General features: G+C 34.8%; 1 long non-coding RNA gene across 1 annotated transcript in view; it reads right to left on the minus strand.

The window, feature by feature from the left end:
* LOC144236529 (uncharacterized) overlaps positions 1-20009 on the minus strand; it is a 231149-nt gene that overhangs the window by 2245 nt on the left and 208895 nt on the right. The window contains exon 4 of the long non-coding RNA XR_013336592.1: positions 5222-5396. This is a non-coding gene — a long non-coding RNA (uncharacterized LOC144236529). The remainder of the gene's footprint in view (positions 1-5221; positions 5397-20009) is intronic.

The raw sequence follows: 20009 nt of genomic DNA on the forward strand, positions 1-20009 counted from the left end.
TCTTTCCTGGGGCATGCACTGGGGAAGATTATGTTGCCCTCTGAGGTGTTTCAACAATTTTCTGACTGGTAAACTGTAATCCTGGATAAAGTGTGCTTAGAGATTAGCAGCATGGGTTTGCTGTTATTGCTGTTGTTATTTTCCCTGCTGAGTAGAAACTAAATATCATCTTCCCAGGTGACAAATAGGTCCCAGCCTGGCAATGTGCTCAGAGTCTCTTAGATGTAGCTTCCAAATTGTATGGGCAAATTTGGCACAAGTTAAAATATTGTGAAAAATTGAATAACCTTATCTACCTGAATAAAATGGATTAAGAGGTTCTGCTGTGATTACATTGTAGCTGCATCTCTTCTTACTCAAGCACTTTCTAAAAAAATTCTTTTAAAGTGTATTCTGAGATTTAATCTAGTCCTGGAACACAGATATTGTTGTTTTTTTCCTCTCCTAACCAATATGGGGATGCCAGAGAGGGGGGGAATTATAAATACCAAAATGGTTTAGGTATTTGAATTAATGGAAAAAATTGTAATACAGTGATGTGATTTAGATCCAGAGTGGTAGGTCTGGAAAGAACAACTTCAGATTCACTTGTTTTACTCTGGAAACAGCAAGAGGTAATCATGACTAAGAAGTTAGAAACTGAGGGGTGCCTGACTGGCTAAGTCAGTTAAGTGACCGACTTCTTCTCAGGTCATGGTTTCACAGTTCATTGGTTTGAGCCACGTGTCGGGCTCCGTGCTGACAGCTCAGAGCCTGGAGCCTGCTTCAGATTCTGTGTCTCTCTCTTTCTATGTCCCTCCCCTGCTCTCTGTCTCAAAAATAAATAACATTAAAAAAATAAATTAAAAAAATAAAAAAGAAGAAACTGAAATCTTGTCTCTCAACATTTCTAGATGTTATTGTATTGATTAAACTTGATATTAGGTATCTCAAAGAACAATAATGCACTGTTGTTGTTTTTTAATAGATATATTTTAACAGACCACCATATACAGACAATGTTCACTATTCTCCTTTCCAATTATGGCAAACCTATAAAACCAACTGTCTTCCTTTTCAATTATTCTCTTAAAGAGGTTTTTATTTTCCTGAGGATACTCACTGGTATTCTGCTGTATGTACATGAAGATGATTTGGTCCCTCATATGATTTTTTAAGCAAGCCAACCTTAACTGCTACCACTGTTACCAAGTCTACTCAGCAGGCCAAAGTGGGTCTCTCCCCAGACACAGTTTTAAGAAAACATAGCCCTGCAGGTGTCTTTGAAGGAAAATTGCATATAATTAGGCATTCTACTTTCCCCACACAGTTTGGGCAAGCACCTTTGTTAAACTAATTAAGGTGGTATCTGTGGTGGTTGGGACAGGGAACCAACCAAAAAGAGAACCTGAAATCTCATCTGGTTCTTTATACCCAGGGAAAAATCCCATCAGAGTTTGGAGGATTGCAGTTCAAAGTCCCCATCTCAGTCAAAGCATGCTTTGAAAATGCTTTCTTTAGAAACTTGTACTGGAGAATTTCTTCACAGATAAGGAATAACCAAAATTAAAATTAGTTATGTAATTTATTGAAGACACTGTAACGCAGTATTGCTTTCCTCTGTTGAATCTGGTTGAATTCATGAGTTAACGTAGGATTCCATCAAGGCCTTTGACAGAGAGGGTTTTAGTTAATTACACCTTCAATTCAATTACAAGAGACAAGGATTCTTATATTTTCTATATCATTTATTTACGTGCCATTTCCTACTAATTTTTCACTGCCCTAATAGGCATCCTTCCCTTTGGGTTGTTTTGTTCAGATTCATTTTAAATCACAATCGATGATATCGATCTGTATATCTCATTCAGTATATATATTTTTCTTTTTCATTCAGCTTTGTAGAGTTTTTCTTGTTTGTTTTATTTGTTTATTGAAGAATACTGGCATACAATTTTGTATTACTTTCAAATTCACTACATAGTGGTTCAACATTTATGTAAATAACAGAATGGTCACTACACTAAGTATGGTTACCAATCTGTGTGTCTTCACTGTATTTTAAATTATATCTGTGGTGTTGAGTGTGCATTCAATTTCATGATTCAAACAACTACATGGTACTACAGGGCAGAAGCCCACATTGCCAACTACACTCTACCACCATAAACAACCGCTACAAATATCTCTGCATATATATATATATATATATATATGAATCTATGTACATATTTCTCCAGAACACTATTCGAAAGTAGGGTTACTAGAGTCCACGCACACACACACAAATATTTCCAGATTGCTCTCTTCATTGACTACACCTACCTGCATTCATTCAGATTGCTCTCTTCAGTGACTACACCTACCTGCATTCATTCTCTGTTATGTATACACACACACACACACACACACACGTGTATATCTCACAGTAAAAATAAAGGTGTTTAGTGATCATGAAATTGACAAGGGTTTAAATAAAATAATTAGTTATATATTATGTTACGTATCTTCAATTATTTCAATTATAAGCTACTTTCTGGCTTAAAGATGTCATCACATGGCAGTATACTAATGTTGAAATCCAAGGGACACATAGTCAGTATACTTTCAATATATATGTTTGATAGAATACACACATATATTCATATCAAATGCATGAAAAAGCAGAAAAATATAAATCATATGTATGTAATTTAATGGAAAAAACTACCTGAGAGAATATATATATATATATGTGTTTTCCATCAAATTTCAAGTGTATGTGTGTGTATGTTTGTGTGTGTATGTATTTATTTTGTTTTAAATTTATATACGTGTGTGTATATATATATTTCAAGATGGCTCCATCCATTAAATTTCATTGATTAAACATGACATATTTCTTTGACCTAGCAACCATTTGAAATAAATATTAGCATTTATGGTAAAAATAAAAGTAAAAGTAAAAATAAAACTAATATTTCTGTGAATTAATTGGAGCATTATTAAAAGTATTTGCCAAAGTAATAAGATGCTATATGCCACTGTCATTTGAAAATAGCTCAGTAGAAACACAAGTGGAAAATACTATGGGTTACCTTTACTAGGAAGTGCAAGTGTATATTGTATGGGAAAATTATGGAAGATTAACAGCACTTTGAAAAATTGGGATATTTGATTAACAAAAATATCTTCTTCTGTCCATCATTCTTTGAATTATTCAGGTAAAAGTAAGCAAAATTTATTTCTAGAATGGCAATTCTATTTTAAACTGGCAAGGGTAATATGAAAAAACAGAAAATAACTCAACTCCTACATTTATTAATTTTTCTTTGGTAGTTTAACTTGCTGGGCTTGCAAATTGTTGAGTCTGAATACTATATATCAGCTTAAGAATGCTCCCTGGGCTCCTTTCTAGTGCACTTATAGTGCCAGGGATAGATTGATCAAATGCATAAACCAATAAAGTTATTTTAAAACAAAATCATTAATCCAGAGTTGTGATGTGATAAAGTTCCAGACAGAAAAGGGAAGAATTACTCCATTATATGTTTTTAAGAGATGATTTATGGAATAATTTAAATGATAGAACACTAGGAATAAATATTTAAATAAAAAAGAAATACTTCCTAATCTTAATTTTCTTAGGGCTTTTTAAATGTCAAAAAATAATAATTTTTTTCAGCATAAAATATTATTATATGATATAAAATATGGAAGCAATCAAACATACAAACAAAACCACTCATAAAAGCACTATACTAACAGAATTACTGTAGCAGGGTGAATGGTTATTCTGTCCAATTTTTCCCTTCTCATAGAGTTGTTATCATAGGTTATAAAATTTTATGTACTTCTTTTGCTTCATAGTAATGTGTATGTACATTTTCCATGTTTCCATGTAGTCTATTAATTTCAATGTTAATGTATGCAATTCCAAGCCAAAGTAGGTATACTGTGATCCTCTGAGTTTGTTCTCTATTTTTGGAAATTTGGATTTTTTTCTACATATTTACAATTACAGATAACATAGTTTGAAATACCTTCTTTATTTAAATTGCATTATTTTCCCTACCACATTGTATAAATTATTATTAGATTTGAATTATTGGCCAAAATGGTTCTCTTAGTCCATTTCAGACAGCTATAGCAAAATGCCATATAGTGGGTGGCTTATTAGCAACAGATACTTATTTCTCACAGGTCTGGAGTCTGGGAAGTCCAAGGTCAAGGCATTGACACATTCAAAGTCTGGTGAAGGCTCCATACCTAGTTTAGAGACAGCTAGCTGTCTTCCCATCTTCTAGTGATAATCTCACATAGCAGAAGGATAAGGGAGCTTTCTGCAGTCTCTTTTGTAAGAGACAAATAGTCACCATCATGGAGCTTATATCTTAATAAAGTAGATATAAAATAAACTAGTGATATCAGATAATAACAGATAGTAGAAAGTGAAGGTGATATGTGTGTGGAAATGAGATGCAGAGAACAATTTCTTATAATGTGTTAATTGAAGGCCTATCTAGGAAGATGACATTTGAGCAATCTTTTTAAAGTTATTAATTTAAGATATTATGTAAATAATTATGTTTTTTTAAAAAAATAACCTAAACTTGGGGCATGTGGATGGCTCAGTTGGTTAAGCTTCCAACTTCAGCTCAGGTCATGATCTCGCAGTTCCGTTTAGTTTGAGCCCTGTGTCAGGCTCTGAGCTGTCAGCACAGAGCCTGGAAACTGGTTCTGATTCTGTGTCTCCTCCTCTCTCTGACCTTACCCTGCTCAAGCTCTGTCTCTATTTCAAAACTGAATAAACTTAAAAAAAATTTTGAAAATAACCTAAGCTCAAGCACAGTTAATGGGATGGAAAAGTAAAGGACAGGCAAGTATTGCTGAATACAACACAAAAGGAAATTTAAAATTAAAAACAGAAGTGAAAGAGGAGAGAGTATGTAATACACATGACTAGAAGCTGCACTGAGAACTTATTGGACAAACTGTCTGTCACATACAGTTGTACAGATGATGTTTATATCCTGCATAATGCTCAAGGGTGCCATTCATAATGTAGGGGCTAGTATCTTGACCATAGATAACCCAACCAGAGCCTTTTCAGAGAATCTGTAAGGGTGCAAGTTACTCATTATGAACTTTTCCTTGGATTGTCTCTGAAGAGAAGAAGAGAATGAAGGCATACAAACTAAGGTCATGTACTTCCCCTTCATATAGAAGGCTATACTAGAAGGCCCGAAGCCCCTCCACTTACCACTCCAGATTCAAACACCATCCTCATTATCCATTCTGGCACTTCTGTGTGCCATTGTTTCAATATTGCAGAAAGAAGGTCTCTTTGGGCTATCTCCAAGCACTTATGCTCTGTTTCCCTCCAGAAGTTGTTTCACGCCGTCATCACTTCTCCTATGTTGGAAGTCTCTTCTGTTCTATCACATGTTTGAAAAAAAACATTAAATAGAAAAAACTTATAAGTCTCTTCAAGTCCTGTTCATTTTAAGTAAGCCATAAAAATCCTGCCTGAATAACTCACTTCACTTTTTTATTTGCCTCTTTAAACATTGTCCTGGAAAGAATAGAACAAACTCCCAATTTTAGTTTCCTCACTTGATGGTATTTTTTCTAATACCATGTTTCAACTTTGATTGCTTTCCAGACTTACCTTCTACCAATATTAAATTTTAGTCACACAAGGATACATGCCTGTTTCCTTGTACTATTGACCTTAAGCTACTTGAGGAATAAATCTTACTCAATTTACTGTTCCCAATAGTAAGTCTAGAATAGGCATATAATAGGAATTCTATAAATATTTGATGAATAATAGATTGTTCAAATGAATGAATGAATGAATGAATGAAAAATTGCTAATTGGCTAGATGTCAGCTATATAACCCACCGCTATTTAATTCAACACAACAAATGAGAACCTACCATCTGTGAGACACTCTGATATGCCCTTGTAGTATAAAGGCAAACAAATCAAAAGCCTTATAATGGCTTTGGCATTAGTTTAGCAGAAGAATTAAAAACGGTGACATAAATCACAAATGTAGTGTAAGTTGCTATAAAGAGACATACAAGGAATTACTCAACACTCCGGAGGAAAGATTAATATATTTATCAGAAATGGACAAATAAGACCATACAGAGTAAGTGATATTTGAAAAAAAAATATCTTAGAGAAGTAGATGTTCTCCAGGTAGATTAACATAAAAACCATTCAGGTAGAGAGTAAGACATGTAAAAAGAATGCTGAATAAAAACCTGTTACATAGGGAGTAACGACAAGGGAAGCATGGAGGTGCTAGCATGAAGAGAGGAGGCATTAACATGAGATGATTCTAGAAATAAATTCTTAATACTGGTTATTTATCATATTAGTGGAGTTTTATTAAGAATGATTTGGTCACACCTATATATATGTATAATTAAAAAAAGATTATTCTGAAAGCAAAGTGGGGGAAGGTTTGGGAAAGTGAAGAATTATTAAAATTTACTATTTTTCAGGTATTCTGGTAAAATTTTCCAATTCATTATTCTACTTTTTATCCTATCACTTATAATTAACACAGTCTTACAGATGAAGTTCTAGGGGATAAAAAAAACTACCAAATATGCATAGTAGCTTGGATTTGAACTCTGTTATTGCTGAATCTAAACTACATATTTTAAATAACCAACTATATTACCTCTTATAAGAAAAGTCATAGCCATTTAAAGACTATCTGTTGTGAAATTCATTCTATGCTAGATTTTTAAATCTATTCTCACATTTAGTCTCATGACATGATCAAATGAAAACTATGATCTTTCCTATTTTGTGGGTGAGTAAACTGAGATTTGATGGTTGCATAACACACTCAGGTTTATACAAATAGTCAGTTATAGTAACAAAAACTGTCTGTTTTCTGATTCCAATTCTTACCCTACTGTAAGACATCATAATAAATTACAAGCCATAAGTAAATTGGAAGTAGAATCTAGAAAAAAGATCAGAATTACAGAAATGTGCATTTATGCAGCAAATTAGACTGCTATTTGAATGAATATTAGGAAACAAGGTGGAAAATAAGAGCAAGAATGAAGTCAGTGATATGCCAGGGGTGTCTATGAAAAATGAACTCCAATCAAAGTAACTGTATATCATCGTATTTGATTTGTGTTGTTGAAATTGTTAATTTAAAATATTGATGTAAAACATTATACCAAATTGATACGATTTTTTTTCAAAGAGAAAAATAAACCTTGTGGCAATTGTAGAGCATTTCTCACTGAATTACTATTTTGCAGCAAGATAGATACAAATGTGTACTTGTGATCAATGTATTTGACTACTGGCTTTTTTTTTTTTTAGTGTTTATTTAATATTGAAAGACAGAGAGACAGAGCATGAGCATGGGAGGGGCAGAGAGAGGGGAAGACAAAGAATCCGAAGCAGGCTTTAGGCTCTGAGCTGTCAGCACAGAGCCCAAAGTGGGGCTCAAGCTCACAAACCGCAAGATCATGACCTGAGTCAAAGTCAGATGCTTAACCAACTGAGCCACCCAGGTGCCCCAATATATTTGAGTATTGAAACATAAATCATTCAGCACAACTGATTATATTTTCTGAAAGTAACGTATGTAAAATGTATTAAAACTATTTTTAAATCTCATCTGACTTCTGGCTGAGTGGAATTTCTCAAAACATCAGTCAAATTTAAATATTTATATCCTTGTTTAGCAAGAATAAGAGCTTTGCATGTTTTTGATATAATTCTTATTTGCAGTAATACCCAATTGATAATTAAAATCTTTCTATGTGAATCATATCAAAGACAATGTTGCTGTTTAAGTGTATGATATAGATTTACCATTTTACATATTTGAAAAATTGATTAATCACAATTGGGGTTTCGTTAATAATTACAGTGTATTATTTGTAAGTATCAAATACAAAATACAAAAATTAACACATTCTCATGATGAAAATCTAATTTTCGCAGGAACTCTCAATATAATGAATTTTAAAAATTATTTTGTTGAAACATTTATAAGAAATCCATCTATCTATCTATTTTTCTATTTATTTATCTATCTATTATCTATCATCAATCTAAAGTGCCTTTAGGAACAAAGTAAATCAGAAGGCAATAGATGCACATGGGACCACAGAATAATTTTGAATTAAACTGATTGCTACAGGCTACTGTATTCTACTATCTGTTCTTTTATGAATATAGACACAAAGTTCCTTAACAAAACACTAGCAAACAAAACCCACCCACATACAAAAACTTATATGCCATGACCAATTGTAAAGTTAGATTAACATCTGAAAATCAATGAATGTAATGCATCATAGTAATATAATAAAGTACAAAAACCACATGATTATTTCAAAAGACACAGAATATAATAATTTAACAAAACTTACCAACCCCTTATGATGATAAAATGACTTGACATAACTAGGAAAATGAAACATCCTTAATCTGATAAAGAACCTCTAAAAAACCCACAGGTTGCATAATCCTTAATGATGAAAGGCTGAATGCTTTCACTAAGGTCATGATGAAGACAAGCTATCCAATAACATAATCTTTTGAAAATTCTACTAGGGATAATGACCTGGGAATTAGGCAAGAAATAATAAAAAGCATTTTCCAGATTTATAAAAATATTCTAGTAATTAGAACTGTTTTGTCATAAAACTATTTACCTGGACATTTACACTTCTCCACTGGCTCCAAGTTATATTACATAATTTTTCCCATATGAAATACATCTTGGCAATAAATAACTACTTTTATAGAAACTGCCATGCTTTTTTGGGGACTTTTCCCCACTATATTCCCTTCGACTCTGCAGTTTTCAAATTGTATATTACTTTACAAGCTGAAAATGACTGTCATCATTTTGATACCCATCCTATTGTCCTATATGCCAACCGTCATCAAAATTATTCAGCTATATCTTCTGTGACATATTTATCAGATGTGATATTCTGTGACTTACATGTGCTTTATTTATATTTCAAAGTCATGTTATTAAAATGTCATTGTTTTTCTCCCACATGCTATTGTAGAATAGACTGCAAATCAATCACATTTTATATTCTTGGTAAATAGCATCATACCTGTTACAAAAGAGTAGTAAGAGGAACATAATGGGGAAGTATCCAAACTCAGATGGAATAGACCCTCATCAGGAATTATAGGAAAAGTACAACTAATAATGGATCCGATTGTGGTTTAATATATTCTAAGGAGTTTTCTTTTTCTTTATTTATTTGAGAAAGAGAGAGAGAGACAGAGAGACAGAGAGAGAGAGAGAGAGTGTGTGTGTGCGTGTGTGTGTGTATGAGCAGAGGAGGGAGAGAGAGAGTCCCAAGCAGGCTCCACGCTGTCAGTGCAGAGGACAACACAGAGCTCGATCCCACAAACAGTGAGATCATGACCTGAGTGGAAATCAAGAGCCGGAGCTTAAACTACTGAGCCACCCAGCCTCCCCAATTCTAAGGAATATTCTAAATCCATGAATCAAAGTGGTAATTGTGAGGTTAGTATACATTATTTTCCAAATAATTATCACATTGTAATTATATCCATGTGGACTACAGAGTTATAATAATATTAAAAGCACAAATAGTGCTATGAACATGTGATTCTATAGTAAAACACACCTGCAATTTATTTTGATAAACTGTCATGTGGAAGAATAATATGTATATAGAAAAATACGTGAAATGTGCCATCTTGATGAGTATAAAAGAGTGAATATTACAAAGTCATCACTACTCAAACTCAAACCAAGAAAGAGAGAACTAATAGAACTATAGGTTTTTTCCTCTGCTTGCTTTCAAAATTTTCTCTTTGCCTTCATTTTTCTGCAGTTTGAATATGATATTTCTACGTGTTGATTTGTTTGTATTTATCCTTCTTGATGTTTTATGGTTGTTGTGCATCGATGGTTTTATGTTTATCATTAATTTCAGAAAATTCTCAGCCCTTCTAACCTCAAATATTCCCTCTTCTTTTATTGCCTCTTTTTCCCGTATTTCCATTTTGTTACAGCTATTGTAATTGTCCCAGAGTTCCTATATATTGTCTCATGTTTTTCTCCAGTTTTTTCTTTGCTTTTCAGTTTGGGAAGTTTTTATTGACTTATCTTACACAATTACAGTGTTTTTGATTCCTAGGCTTTCTTTTGATTCTTTTGAGAGTTATTTCTCTGCTTATATTACCCATTTATTCTTGCACATTGCCATCTTTTTCTGTTAGAGTCCTTAGCACATTACTAAACACATTATTTTAAATTCCCTGTCTAATCACCCCAAAGTCCTGTGCCATACCTGAGTCTGGTTCTGATGCTTGCTTTATTTCTTCAGACTGTTATATGCCTTTAACTCTCTTGTAATTTTTTTGTAGAAAGCTGAACATAATGTACTGGCTAAAAGGAAGTAGGCTTTAATGTGAGGTTTTATATTTATTTGGTTGGCAGTTAGACTGTTTACAGTCTGCACTACTATAGATGTCAGCGGCTAAAATTGCCTCTGCTATCTTTGTTTTCTCTTTCTCCTTTTGCTTTGAGTTTCCTTGAAGACTTTTTAAAAAGTACCCAAGCCTTGCAGTTCTTTCCACTGGAGTCTCCTGTTATTTTATGAGAGCCTGATTGATGTAGACATAAGGTGTTGGGTTTTCTATTCGGGTAGAGGAAAATCATTCACTAGACCACTAGCCCTGGATGTCAGAAGTTGCCTCGATTTCTCCAGGAAAGAAGCTGCAGCTGGACCAGAAGTTGCACTTGTAGTTACCCATTAATTAAATTCCTGTAAGCTGTGGTCATTCTTTAAGAACCATCTCTCTTCTGAAGTGGCAGAACTGTCATGATTCGACAGGGCCCTGAGATTGGAAGGAACAGTACTGTTGGAGGGTCAGAATACATTACTCCTCCACCACCAGACTCGGGGCAGGATGCCATGAATAGATACATCTTTCCAAGACAGGGACACTTAATTTTCATTCCAGACTATCCCAGAAAGTGGTGTATTTTCCTCAGAGTGATTATATTTGAATGTTCAAAACTACTTAGTTTACTTCGTATTGTTATTCTTTTTTTTTCTATTCATAAATCTAACTGCTTCATAATACTCTTGCTACCTACCCATTCCTCTAAGAGGTGTCAGTTTCCTTTAAAATATAATTCAGGGTTTGAGATCGTAAGGCACGACGTTTGATGTGACACATGAATTCAGGAATTCTTGAATTAGGTTTATAAGTCCGTCTTTTTTTTTTTAATTTTTTTTTTAATGTTTTATTTATTTCTAGGAGAGAGAGAGAGAGAGACAGCGTGAGCAGGGGAGGGTCAGAGAGAGAGGGAGTCACAGACTGAAACAGGCTCCAGGCTCCGAGCCGGCAGTCAGCACAGAGCCCGACGCGGGGCCCGAACCCACGAACCGTGAGATCATGACCTAAGCGAAAGTCGGACGCTTAACCGACCAAGCCACCCGGGCGCCCCTATAAGTCCGTCTTTATGTGAATTAGAAATGAATTCACTAAGCAATAACTTTATTTTTTAATGGGGGTTGGTTACATCTCACTTATGTGACTTTAACACATACCCTCCGTTGTCTATTTTTCATTCTTCCTAGAATTAAGCCATGGATTAAGTACAAAAAACTTAGAGAACACACTCACACTACTTTCCATCTATGCTGCTCACGAATTTACTCTTCTCTTTTCTCACCTATCTGCTGTCACCAACCTTAGAATCTACAGCACCTTTTTCTCTTTCACTGCTGGTGATAATAATATCATGCCAGTTTTTACGTTTATGTTAGAGTTCTTTGTGTCCCGTCACTGTCTAATGCTTCCCTTGTTCAGTCAGGATTTCCACTCTAACCATTGTTCTCCGTGGCACGTACAGGTTGATAACCACCTTGGATGCACCAGGGGTCACCCGTTTGCTCCAGTGTGGTAAGTGTACATTTTCCAAGTAGAAGTCCGTGCTAAACTAATTGTTACAGAAATTCAACCTCACACTGGATCATGTATTTAAAAGAACAGATTTATAATGGAGGAGTGGTGTTTTCTAGATTATGTTGTTCTGATATTTATTTCAGTTTTTTCTTTACTGAAATATTTATAGTTTTACTTTAAGTTCGGTTAGCATGCACAAACAAAGCATTCCTCTCACCCTGCTGTATAACTAATTCTTAGATAAGTGGATTTGAAAACAAATATTTCCCCAGAAGCTCCAAAAATACTGTCAACTATAAATATTGTGTCTACTTAGTAAAACTTCAAGGCTATTTCTTAACTCAGCACTTTAAACTTCACTTGAGCAATTTCCCTCAGTTCCATAAAATGAAAAACTGAACTATTCAAGATTTTGTCTGCAGTAGAAAATCCTTGAGTTGTGAGAAGACAATTTCTTTACAGCTCCAGAAATTTAATGACACTTTGAATCAATAAAGATACATGAGAAGGAAAGTTCTAAAAATAGCAAGCCAATAACTCTAAACCAAGATTCTTAAATCACTCCTCAAGGATAGGATTAGTCCAAAACTTGGTACCTTTGTCAAGGGCTTTTTAATAAGAGTGCCAGAGCTTGAATCAACCTTAGAGTTTCATCATTTTGTTGAAAAATAGGGAGATGATCAGTTCTACTGACATATCTTGCCCTTGAACTAAAATAATGTTTTTTTTAATTAAAAGCTTTGAATTACTGGTCATAGAAACAGGCTTCAGCATATATAGGAGCAAAACATGGAAAGTAAGATTGGTGTGAATTGGTTATCTTGACTACTTGCATAACTACACAGGAAGGAGATCTAATTCTTACTGACTATGTTTTACTCAAAGCCTATGTCTCCTTTAATATTTAAAAGTGTACTACTGTAAACAAAAAGATAGCAACATTCTAAGTGTTTCTCCTTCCTTTGTTTCTATGTTACACTATTCACAGAATAAAACTACCTACAGAAGACCTTTGATTTCAAATCAAAACAAAAAAAACCACACACATAAAAAAAAATAAACACAAGCAATAACATAAAAACACTAACAATATTGCCTATTTCCTTCATTAAAACAAAACATACCGTTTCTGTACTTCAAACACACTGGATGATTTCCAATGTCTATTTCATTGCATTTGCCAGAGTTTGTACACTGGATTAAGACACAAACCCCATGAATTCCCTCCTGAATCAAGTCACTGAACTATTACATGGATTTGAGTAGCACCCCCCCCCCCCAAGAGGTACAGTAAAATAATACAACTTTTGGAATTGGATTCCTGTCATAGCTTCATCACTAACCAGGTATGTGATCTGTGGTGTTCCCCTTAAACTCTGTGCCTTGTGTACTGATCTGTAAAATTAGAGATAATAATGCCAACCTCACCAGGTTACCATGAGAGGATTAAATAGAATAACACATGTCAAGTTCTGCTGTCGAACTTGGTGATCAAAAAGATTAATTCCTATCCAACTCAGTGAGAGACAGACAAGCAGGCACACACAGACACACACAAACACACACACACCCTTTCTCTCCCTCTACCCCTTTCTCGTTCTTACACACACACACACACACACACACGAATCACACACCAAATAAATTGAGAAATCGCTCAACTAACTTTCTTATTCAATTTAGTGCAGCATGTTTAAGAAATAGAAGGATATTCTGTCAAAAAGAATAACTATAACTAGTTGTGGTGCTCAATGTCAGTTAAGGGGATGTTGGAATAGAATGAAAGTGTCTTACAGGCTACTAAATAATTATTCCCTGTGGGAACATGATATTGTAACATAAAATTCTAGGAATAGCTGCTGGCTCATATATTTCCTCCTTCTGTGAATAGCCAGTACACTGGCCTGGGATGGGTTCCCAGAGTCATAGCCATGACTTCAGGCCAGTTATATTATTTCTCATAGAAATTGAAATTTGGAACTAATTTTAAGATGAGGAATCCTTGATATTTATATTTATATCAGCATTCTAATGCATATTTTTTTTCAAACTGCCGGGGGAAGATCCATTAGTATATGATTATATCAATTTCTGGGTAAAACCAGAATTATAAAAATGAATACAATAGAATAGAAAATAAAACTCATACATTTAAATAAGGGTGTTTTTCCTGATGCTTTAATTTGTTATAAATATTTAGATAGATACACAGATTATATGTATATACATATATATATGTATGTACACACACGTACACACACAAACACACACATACATACATTCACACATACTGAGCTGCAATGTAAAATATGTTCCTTATACCTTTCAGCCAAAAATGTAAAAAGCACTTCTCTTGTAAAGGAGAATCTTAAGAAACATTTTCTGAGGCCTCTGGTAAAGTTGCTGATTGTTTTAAAGCTTAGTTGTTTAACTTCCTGCTGAAATAGAACATGTAGTTAGTTGCCTTCCCTCTACTTTGATCATCCTCATTTGCTTTATAAATCTCCACTTATGCATCCTATGTGCTTTGGAAGAAACTAACCCAAATCTGTGCCTTCTCATTCTACAGTCACAGTAATTGTTCTAGGGGGTGGGGATGTGACCCAATTCACAGCCTCGATGTGTCTAGATAAGTTTTTTTTTTTTCACTTTTCTAGAAGAGCATCCCTACATTGTCTTTTCCCTCTCTTTTGGAGATAGAAAAGGAAATATGCAGTTACTGGATTTTGTAAGTCATCTCCTGAGACTATAAAGAAAAGCCAGCCTTAAACTGATGTTAATACAGATGGAGGACAACAGTTTCAGTGTCTGGTAAATAACTGTTTTTCTATCCATAGGAATGGTCCGTGCATCAATCCTTCTTGCCACTTCTCCAGGAACATGTAATAAATTCTATTAGCTCTAATTTCCTGGAAAAGCAAAGCTTCATGATTGCAGGTGTTATAAGAAATTTTATCCCAGGGCTTTTCAGCTTTTCGATATCCTAGACCCCTCACCCTCATACACAAGGCATTTAAATTCCTCATCACAGGCCTTTAAAACCTACGACCATATCTTATGATCATCAAAAAATGTTGGCTTCCACTACACTTCTGACTTGGATTCCACTTTTATGTCTGCCTAGATTTACCTGCCTCGGTTTTTGCATGAAGTATGCATTAATTACTCTAAAATAACTCACTATACACAAAAATATTCACACTCATGGAATAACTTTCCTATACAAGCAAAGGATTCAGGACACTGGCAGTAGGAGAAGGTTGGCACTGGAAAAGATGTCCTGAGATCTCAGGCACAGACTTGTTCATCTTTAGCACTGCTGCGTCGAACAGGTTTGCACGTCATGAACCACTGTCGGCAGGTGTGGATGCCCTTCAGTACCAGGAAGTCTAAAGTCTGTGCTTGGGCGGGATCTCTTTTGTAAGCTGTTTATATAAGCACATTCCAGTTATGTGACCAGCCTAATCTGTCAAAACCCCTCAGGCTTTACCAAAACTAGGCTCAAATAAACAATCCAGTCACTGTTACTAATTAATGCTGACAGAGTGGTACTATAGAAGTACCCCAAATATCTCATGGACCTACGGTTACAGAACATTATTTATTTTTATTTAATATATTCCACAGTATTGGTCCAAAGGTTTGTAATGCTCCAAGAAACCTCAGAGATGAGCATGTGGTCAATCCAGAGTGGCAAAGAATATAGCTTGTGCTAGGTAGTCTTGGATGTGAATGTTCTAAAACTTATTTCTAAATTCTTTTTTTCTGGGGTGCTAGGTAGCTCAGTTGGTTGAGCATCTGACTCTTGATTTTGGCTCAGGTCATAATCTCACGGTTTGTGATTCAAGCCCTGTGTGAGGCTCTGTGCTGAGAGTGTGGAGCCTGCTTGGGGTTCTCCGTCCCTCTCTCTGCTCCTCCCCTGCTCTTATGTACTCTGTCACTCTCTCTCTCAAAAATAAATAAATAAACATTTCAAAAAATGAATTATTTTTTTCTAACATTTTCATCTGAAATGAGAAAACTGACTTGGGGAAAATAACCCTTTAATATTCATATATCACCTGTTCTATTGCCTGGATGTCTTTTAATTTCTCTTTTTCATATCTGAATAAATGAAAGCTGAGAAACGGTTAGTTACTAGTTGAAGATCCCAAGGCAGTAATGAGACCTGATTATTTAATTATTTAACGTTGCTATGGAACATTACTGTGTCAGAGAACAGGGCTGGATCTGTATATAACAGGGTGAAGTCTTCTCCCATAAAATCCTGTATTCATTCAGTCTGTGGGTTTGTAAGGTGGAGAGTTTGGTGGGGATACCATGACTGCTATTTTCTGTCCTTCTTGGATCCAAGAGAAATATGACATTGTAATCACCTAATCTGTGCTACTCATACCATGGACACCTTTGATTAAATAACATCCTTAAGAAAAGGTTACATGATACCTAAACTCATGCTTTGTGTATATTAGCAATTCAAAAATATGTGTTGAACTTAATTTTCATTGGGCAAAACAATAAATTGGAATAGAAAAGTTCATCTAAAGCATGTTTCTTTGAAAGAACACCTTAAGAAAAGCTGCAAAAGACAACCTAGAGGAATTAGATTTTACATTTTGCCAAGACAGTCAATCTTTGGTTCTTTGTTAGGAAAAAATGCATTTATGTATTGAGTTTCCATGTACACAAAAGTGTAATATTTACTACCAGTTGTAAAATTTTCCCAAAAGGGCTAATTTCTTCAATGCCAATGGAGATGCTTATGCATAGTTAAATCAATAGTAGCTGTAGTAAAATCATAAATATAACAAATAAAATAAAATGTTAAAGTACAGAATCCAATAATAACCCAAGTATTCTTATATAAAAACATGCCTCACGAAAATGTAATACACTTGAAGGAAACCACAATAAATGCCGTGTGTAGAAAATGATTCAGATGTGATGGTCAGGGGCACCTGGGTGGCTCAGTTGGTTAAGCGTTCAACTTTTGGTTTTAGCTCAGGTCACGATCTCAAGGTTTGTGAGTTCAAGCCCCACATTGGGATTCTCTCTGTCTCCCTCTATGCCCCTCTTCCACTCACTCTCTCTTTCAAAGTAAATAAATAAACTTGAAAAAAAATCCCACCAAACAAAAAAAACAAATGTGATGGTTAGTTATATTCAGTTTTGAAGAATTCAAGAGATTTTTAAAAAGAGGCTTAATAGGAATAAATATATAAACATTAGGTATGCGACTGTATCACTGAATATTGCTAAAGTACACTGTTTTATATTTTCTATTTTATCACATGGAAATACTAACAAAATTCTCTTAGCTATTTAGAATTCTTATAGTGGCAAGATAAGGTTTGAATCTGATGTGTCCACCCATAAAACCACCTTTCTCACCATATTATGCCATTTAAATGGCCAACAATATCCTATGAAAGAATAACCTGACATGCAAAGAATGACATCCACTTTGGGAAAGAAGTACAAGCTTCTACTTTGTCATTTATTTTACCTTCAGTCTTTAATTAACAAAGATTGGAGTGTAACAGTTAAAGGAAATTACTGATGTAGGTAAAATGCATCTTATACAGTTCATCCACTATTCTAATTGCCTTGAACACCTTCACCCTAGCCTCAGGATTTACTACCTTTTAATACTGCATAAAGCTTTCCTAATATCAATTCTATACCTTTTATTGTATCCTCTGTGCATTTTTCTATAGTCTAAATCCTCAGAATCTGAATGGATAACAGCTCACTAATTTGACAGTTTATTCCATTTGTTAAATGGGCGCTGTTTTCTGGTTATAGAATTAATCCCTTACAGAAGAAACATTTCTATTTTAAGATAAGACCTTTGGAGAAAATCCCTCACTCTCAAGTGTAGCTAAAGTTTTAGAGACCATTGCAGGCTTGTGAAAGAAAATAATTTTGAGCACAAGTTTCCTTGGTGTTGTTTCTATCCTCACAGATGAAGTATTTTAAGGATAACCCAAGACTATCTGTTATAAAAGGAAACTTCATTTTTCCAGTTTTTCTGGCTAAAACCTTTGAATCATCCTTTATAGCTGTGGCTGTTTGTTGGATGTATCCCGACATTCTGCCGGTCATCATATCCTATCACAGCTAATGCCATATTCTCTCAACAAGCCAGCTCCCACCAATGCCTCAATTGCTACTCCACTTTGGGCCAAGTGTCCAGCATCTTTGGCTTTAGTCACTGTGATCACCTCCTAAACTATCTTTTTTTTACCATTACATCCTTTCAGTCTATTTTCTATAGAACAGTCAGAGTGATCCTGTTCAAAAGTAGGTGAGATCATGTCCCTCCTCTGCTTCACATCTTCTCACAGTAAAAGCCAGACTCCTGGCAGGATCCTGGAGCATCACTGCTTTTTGTTTCTCCCCTCTCTCTATGCCTCCTACTCTTCCTCTTGCTTAGTCTGCTTAGTAACACTAGACTCCACATATCTCAAACATGTCAGGCACACTCCTGCTTCAAGTCTTTGGGCTTTGTTCTTCCCTTTGTCTCAATGCTTTCTTTCCCAGACATGCATGGTTGATTACTTCATCCTTATCAAGTCTTGTTTCATACGCCTCCTCCTCAGTAAAGCCATCCCTGAGGCACACTGTGCAGTTCCCATTGTCTTTCCCTGTTTTATCGTTGTGCTTGGCTACTTTTCAGTGAAAACATGACATTAATTTACAGCAACTGTTTTTCTGATTGTGAAATGAATGCAGTCAATTGGAGGAATTGAAAGAATGGCCACGTTCCATGCTTGGTGATGTTAACAGAAAGTATTTTAGCTATATATGTTAGATAATGATATGTTTCCCCCTTTTCAAGTGTTACATATCAGAGAAGGATTATTTGTGAACTTCCTACTAAGAGTCAAGGCTGACTCACCATAAATAAGCTGAATATAACCATGTAAGCCAAGAATAACATTTATTTTTTTGTAGAAAAATAACAAGGAAAAGCAGTCTCCATTTAGAATTTGTGTGTGTGCATCTGTGTGCATGTGTGTGTGTGTGTGTCTGTTTGCCTCTGATTATATCACCTTGACTGGAACTATTATTCAATAGTAAAGTCCTTCAAATGTAATTGCAAAGTCAGAGACCTACAGGGAAATGGGGATCAAAAGCTCTCATCACTCCAGATGCTACAAAGCCTTCCCTTCCAGATGCTACCGATTTTACTCCCCAGGTATTTTTAAATTAGGAATCTGTCTTAGCTGGTACAGGAAGACAAGAGGTCAAGCTCAATCAGATGATTCACCTAAACCTATTGAAAAAGGAAAGTGTCTCAGGAGTCTTGTCGCTATTGTAAAGGATTATTTAGTGAATCCGATTGCTGAGTTTCTAAATATCTCAGCAGTTTGACAAAACTTGATATCTTGACTCGATCAGGACAGAGTCTGAAAATACTGAAACCTTTATCAGAGAGTCTGAAATCACAGCAGCTGCTCAGAAATACTGATTACTGCTTACTGTGGAAAAAGCCCAGGCATAGCCGCCCTCACTAGAATGCCACCGTTACGTTCTAAGGACTAACTTCTCAGCAGAAACCAGAACAGCATAGTTAGGTTCTTGTTTGTAAATTATATTCATAATTGCTTATGAATATAATTACTTATGAATATAATTTTAGAAGGTAAATATGTTTTTGTATGAGTAGTGTAAAGACAATAAAGAGCATGATATTTTAAAATATCTATGTCATGGATAAGGATATATTAAAATCGTTCTTTCATTTGTTTGTTCATGGTATTCAGTTTATAAAGCCAAACTAATACTTTAAATTACCTTAAATTATATTGTTTCTCCCTCACTCAGAAGGGAATAATTATTGACAAACATCAAAAGTTTTTCTTAGACATTTATATTCTGAGACTGTGAGCAGAACTCAGAAGATTTGTGTTTATTAACCCTTTATTCTAAATGTGTGTAAGTATTCAATGTCATTAAGGCAACTCAGTAGTGCTAAAATCAAACTCAACTGTTATTTGTAGGAGAAACACATTTTCATAGAAGAAAGGAAAGAAGGGAAAGAGAGAGGGATACAAGAAAGAACAAGATTGGGATA

Source organism: Crocuta crocuta, unplaced genomic scaffold (assembly GCF_008692635.1).
Source record: "Crocuta crocuta isolate KB4526 unplaced genomic scaffold, BGI_CrCroc_1.0 scaffold435, whole genome shotgun sequence".
Classification (NCBI taxonomy): Eukaryota; Metazoa; Chordata; class Mammalia; order Carnivora; family Hyaenidae; genus Crocuta; species Crocuta crocuta.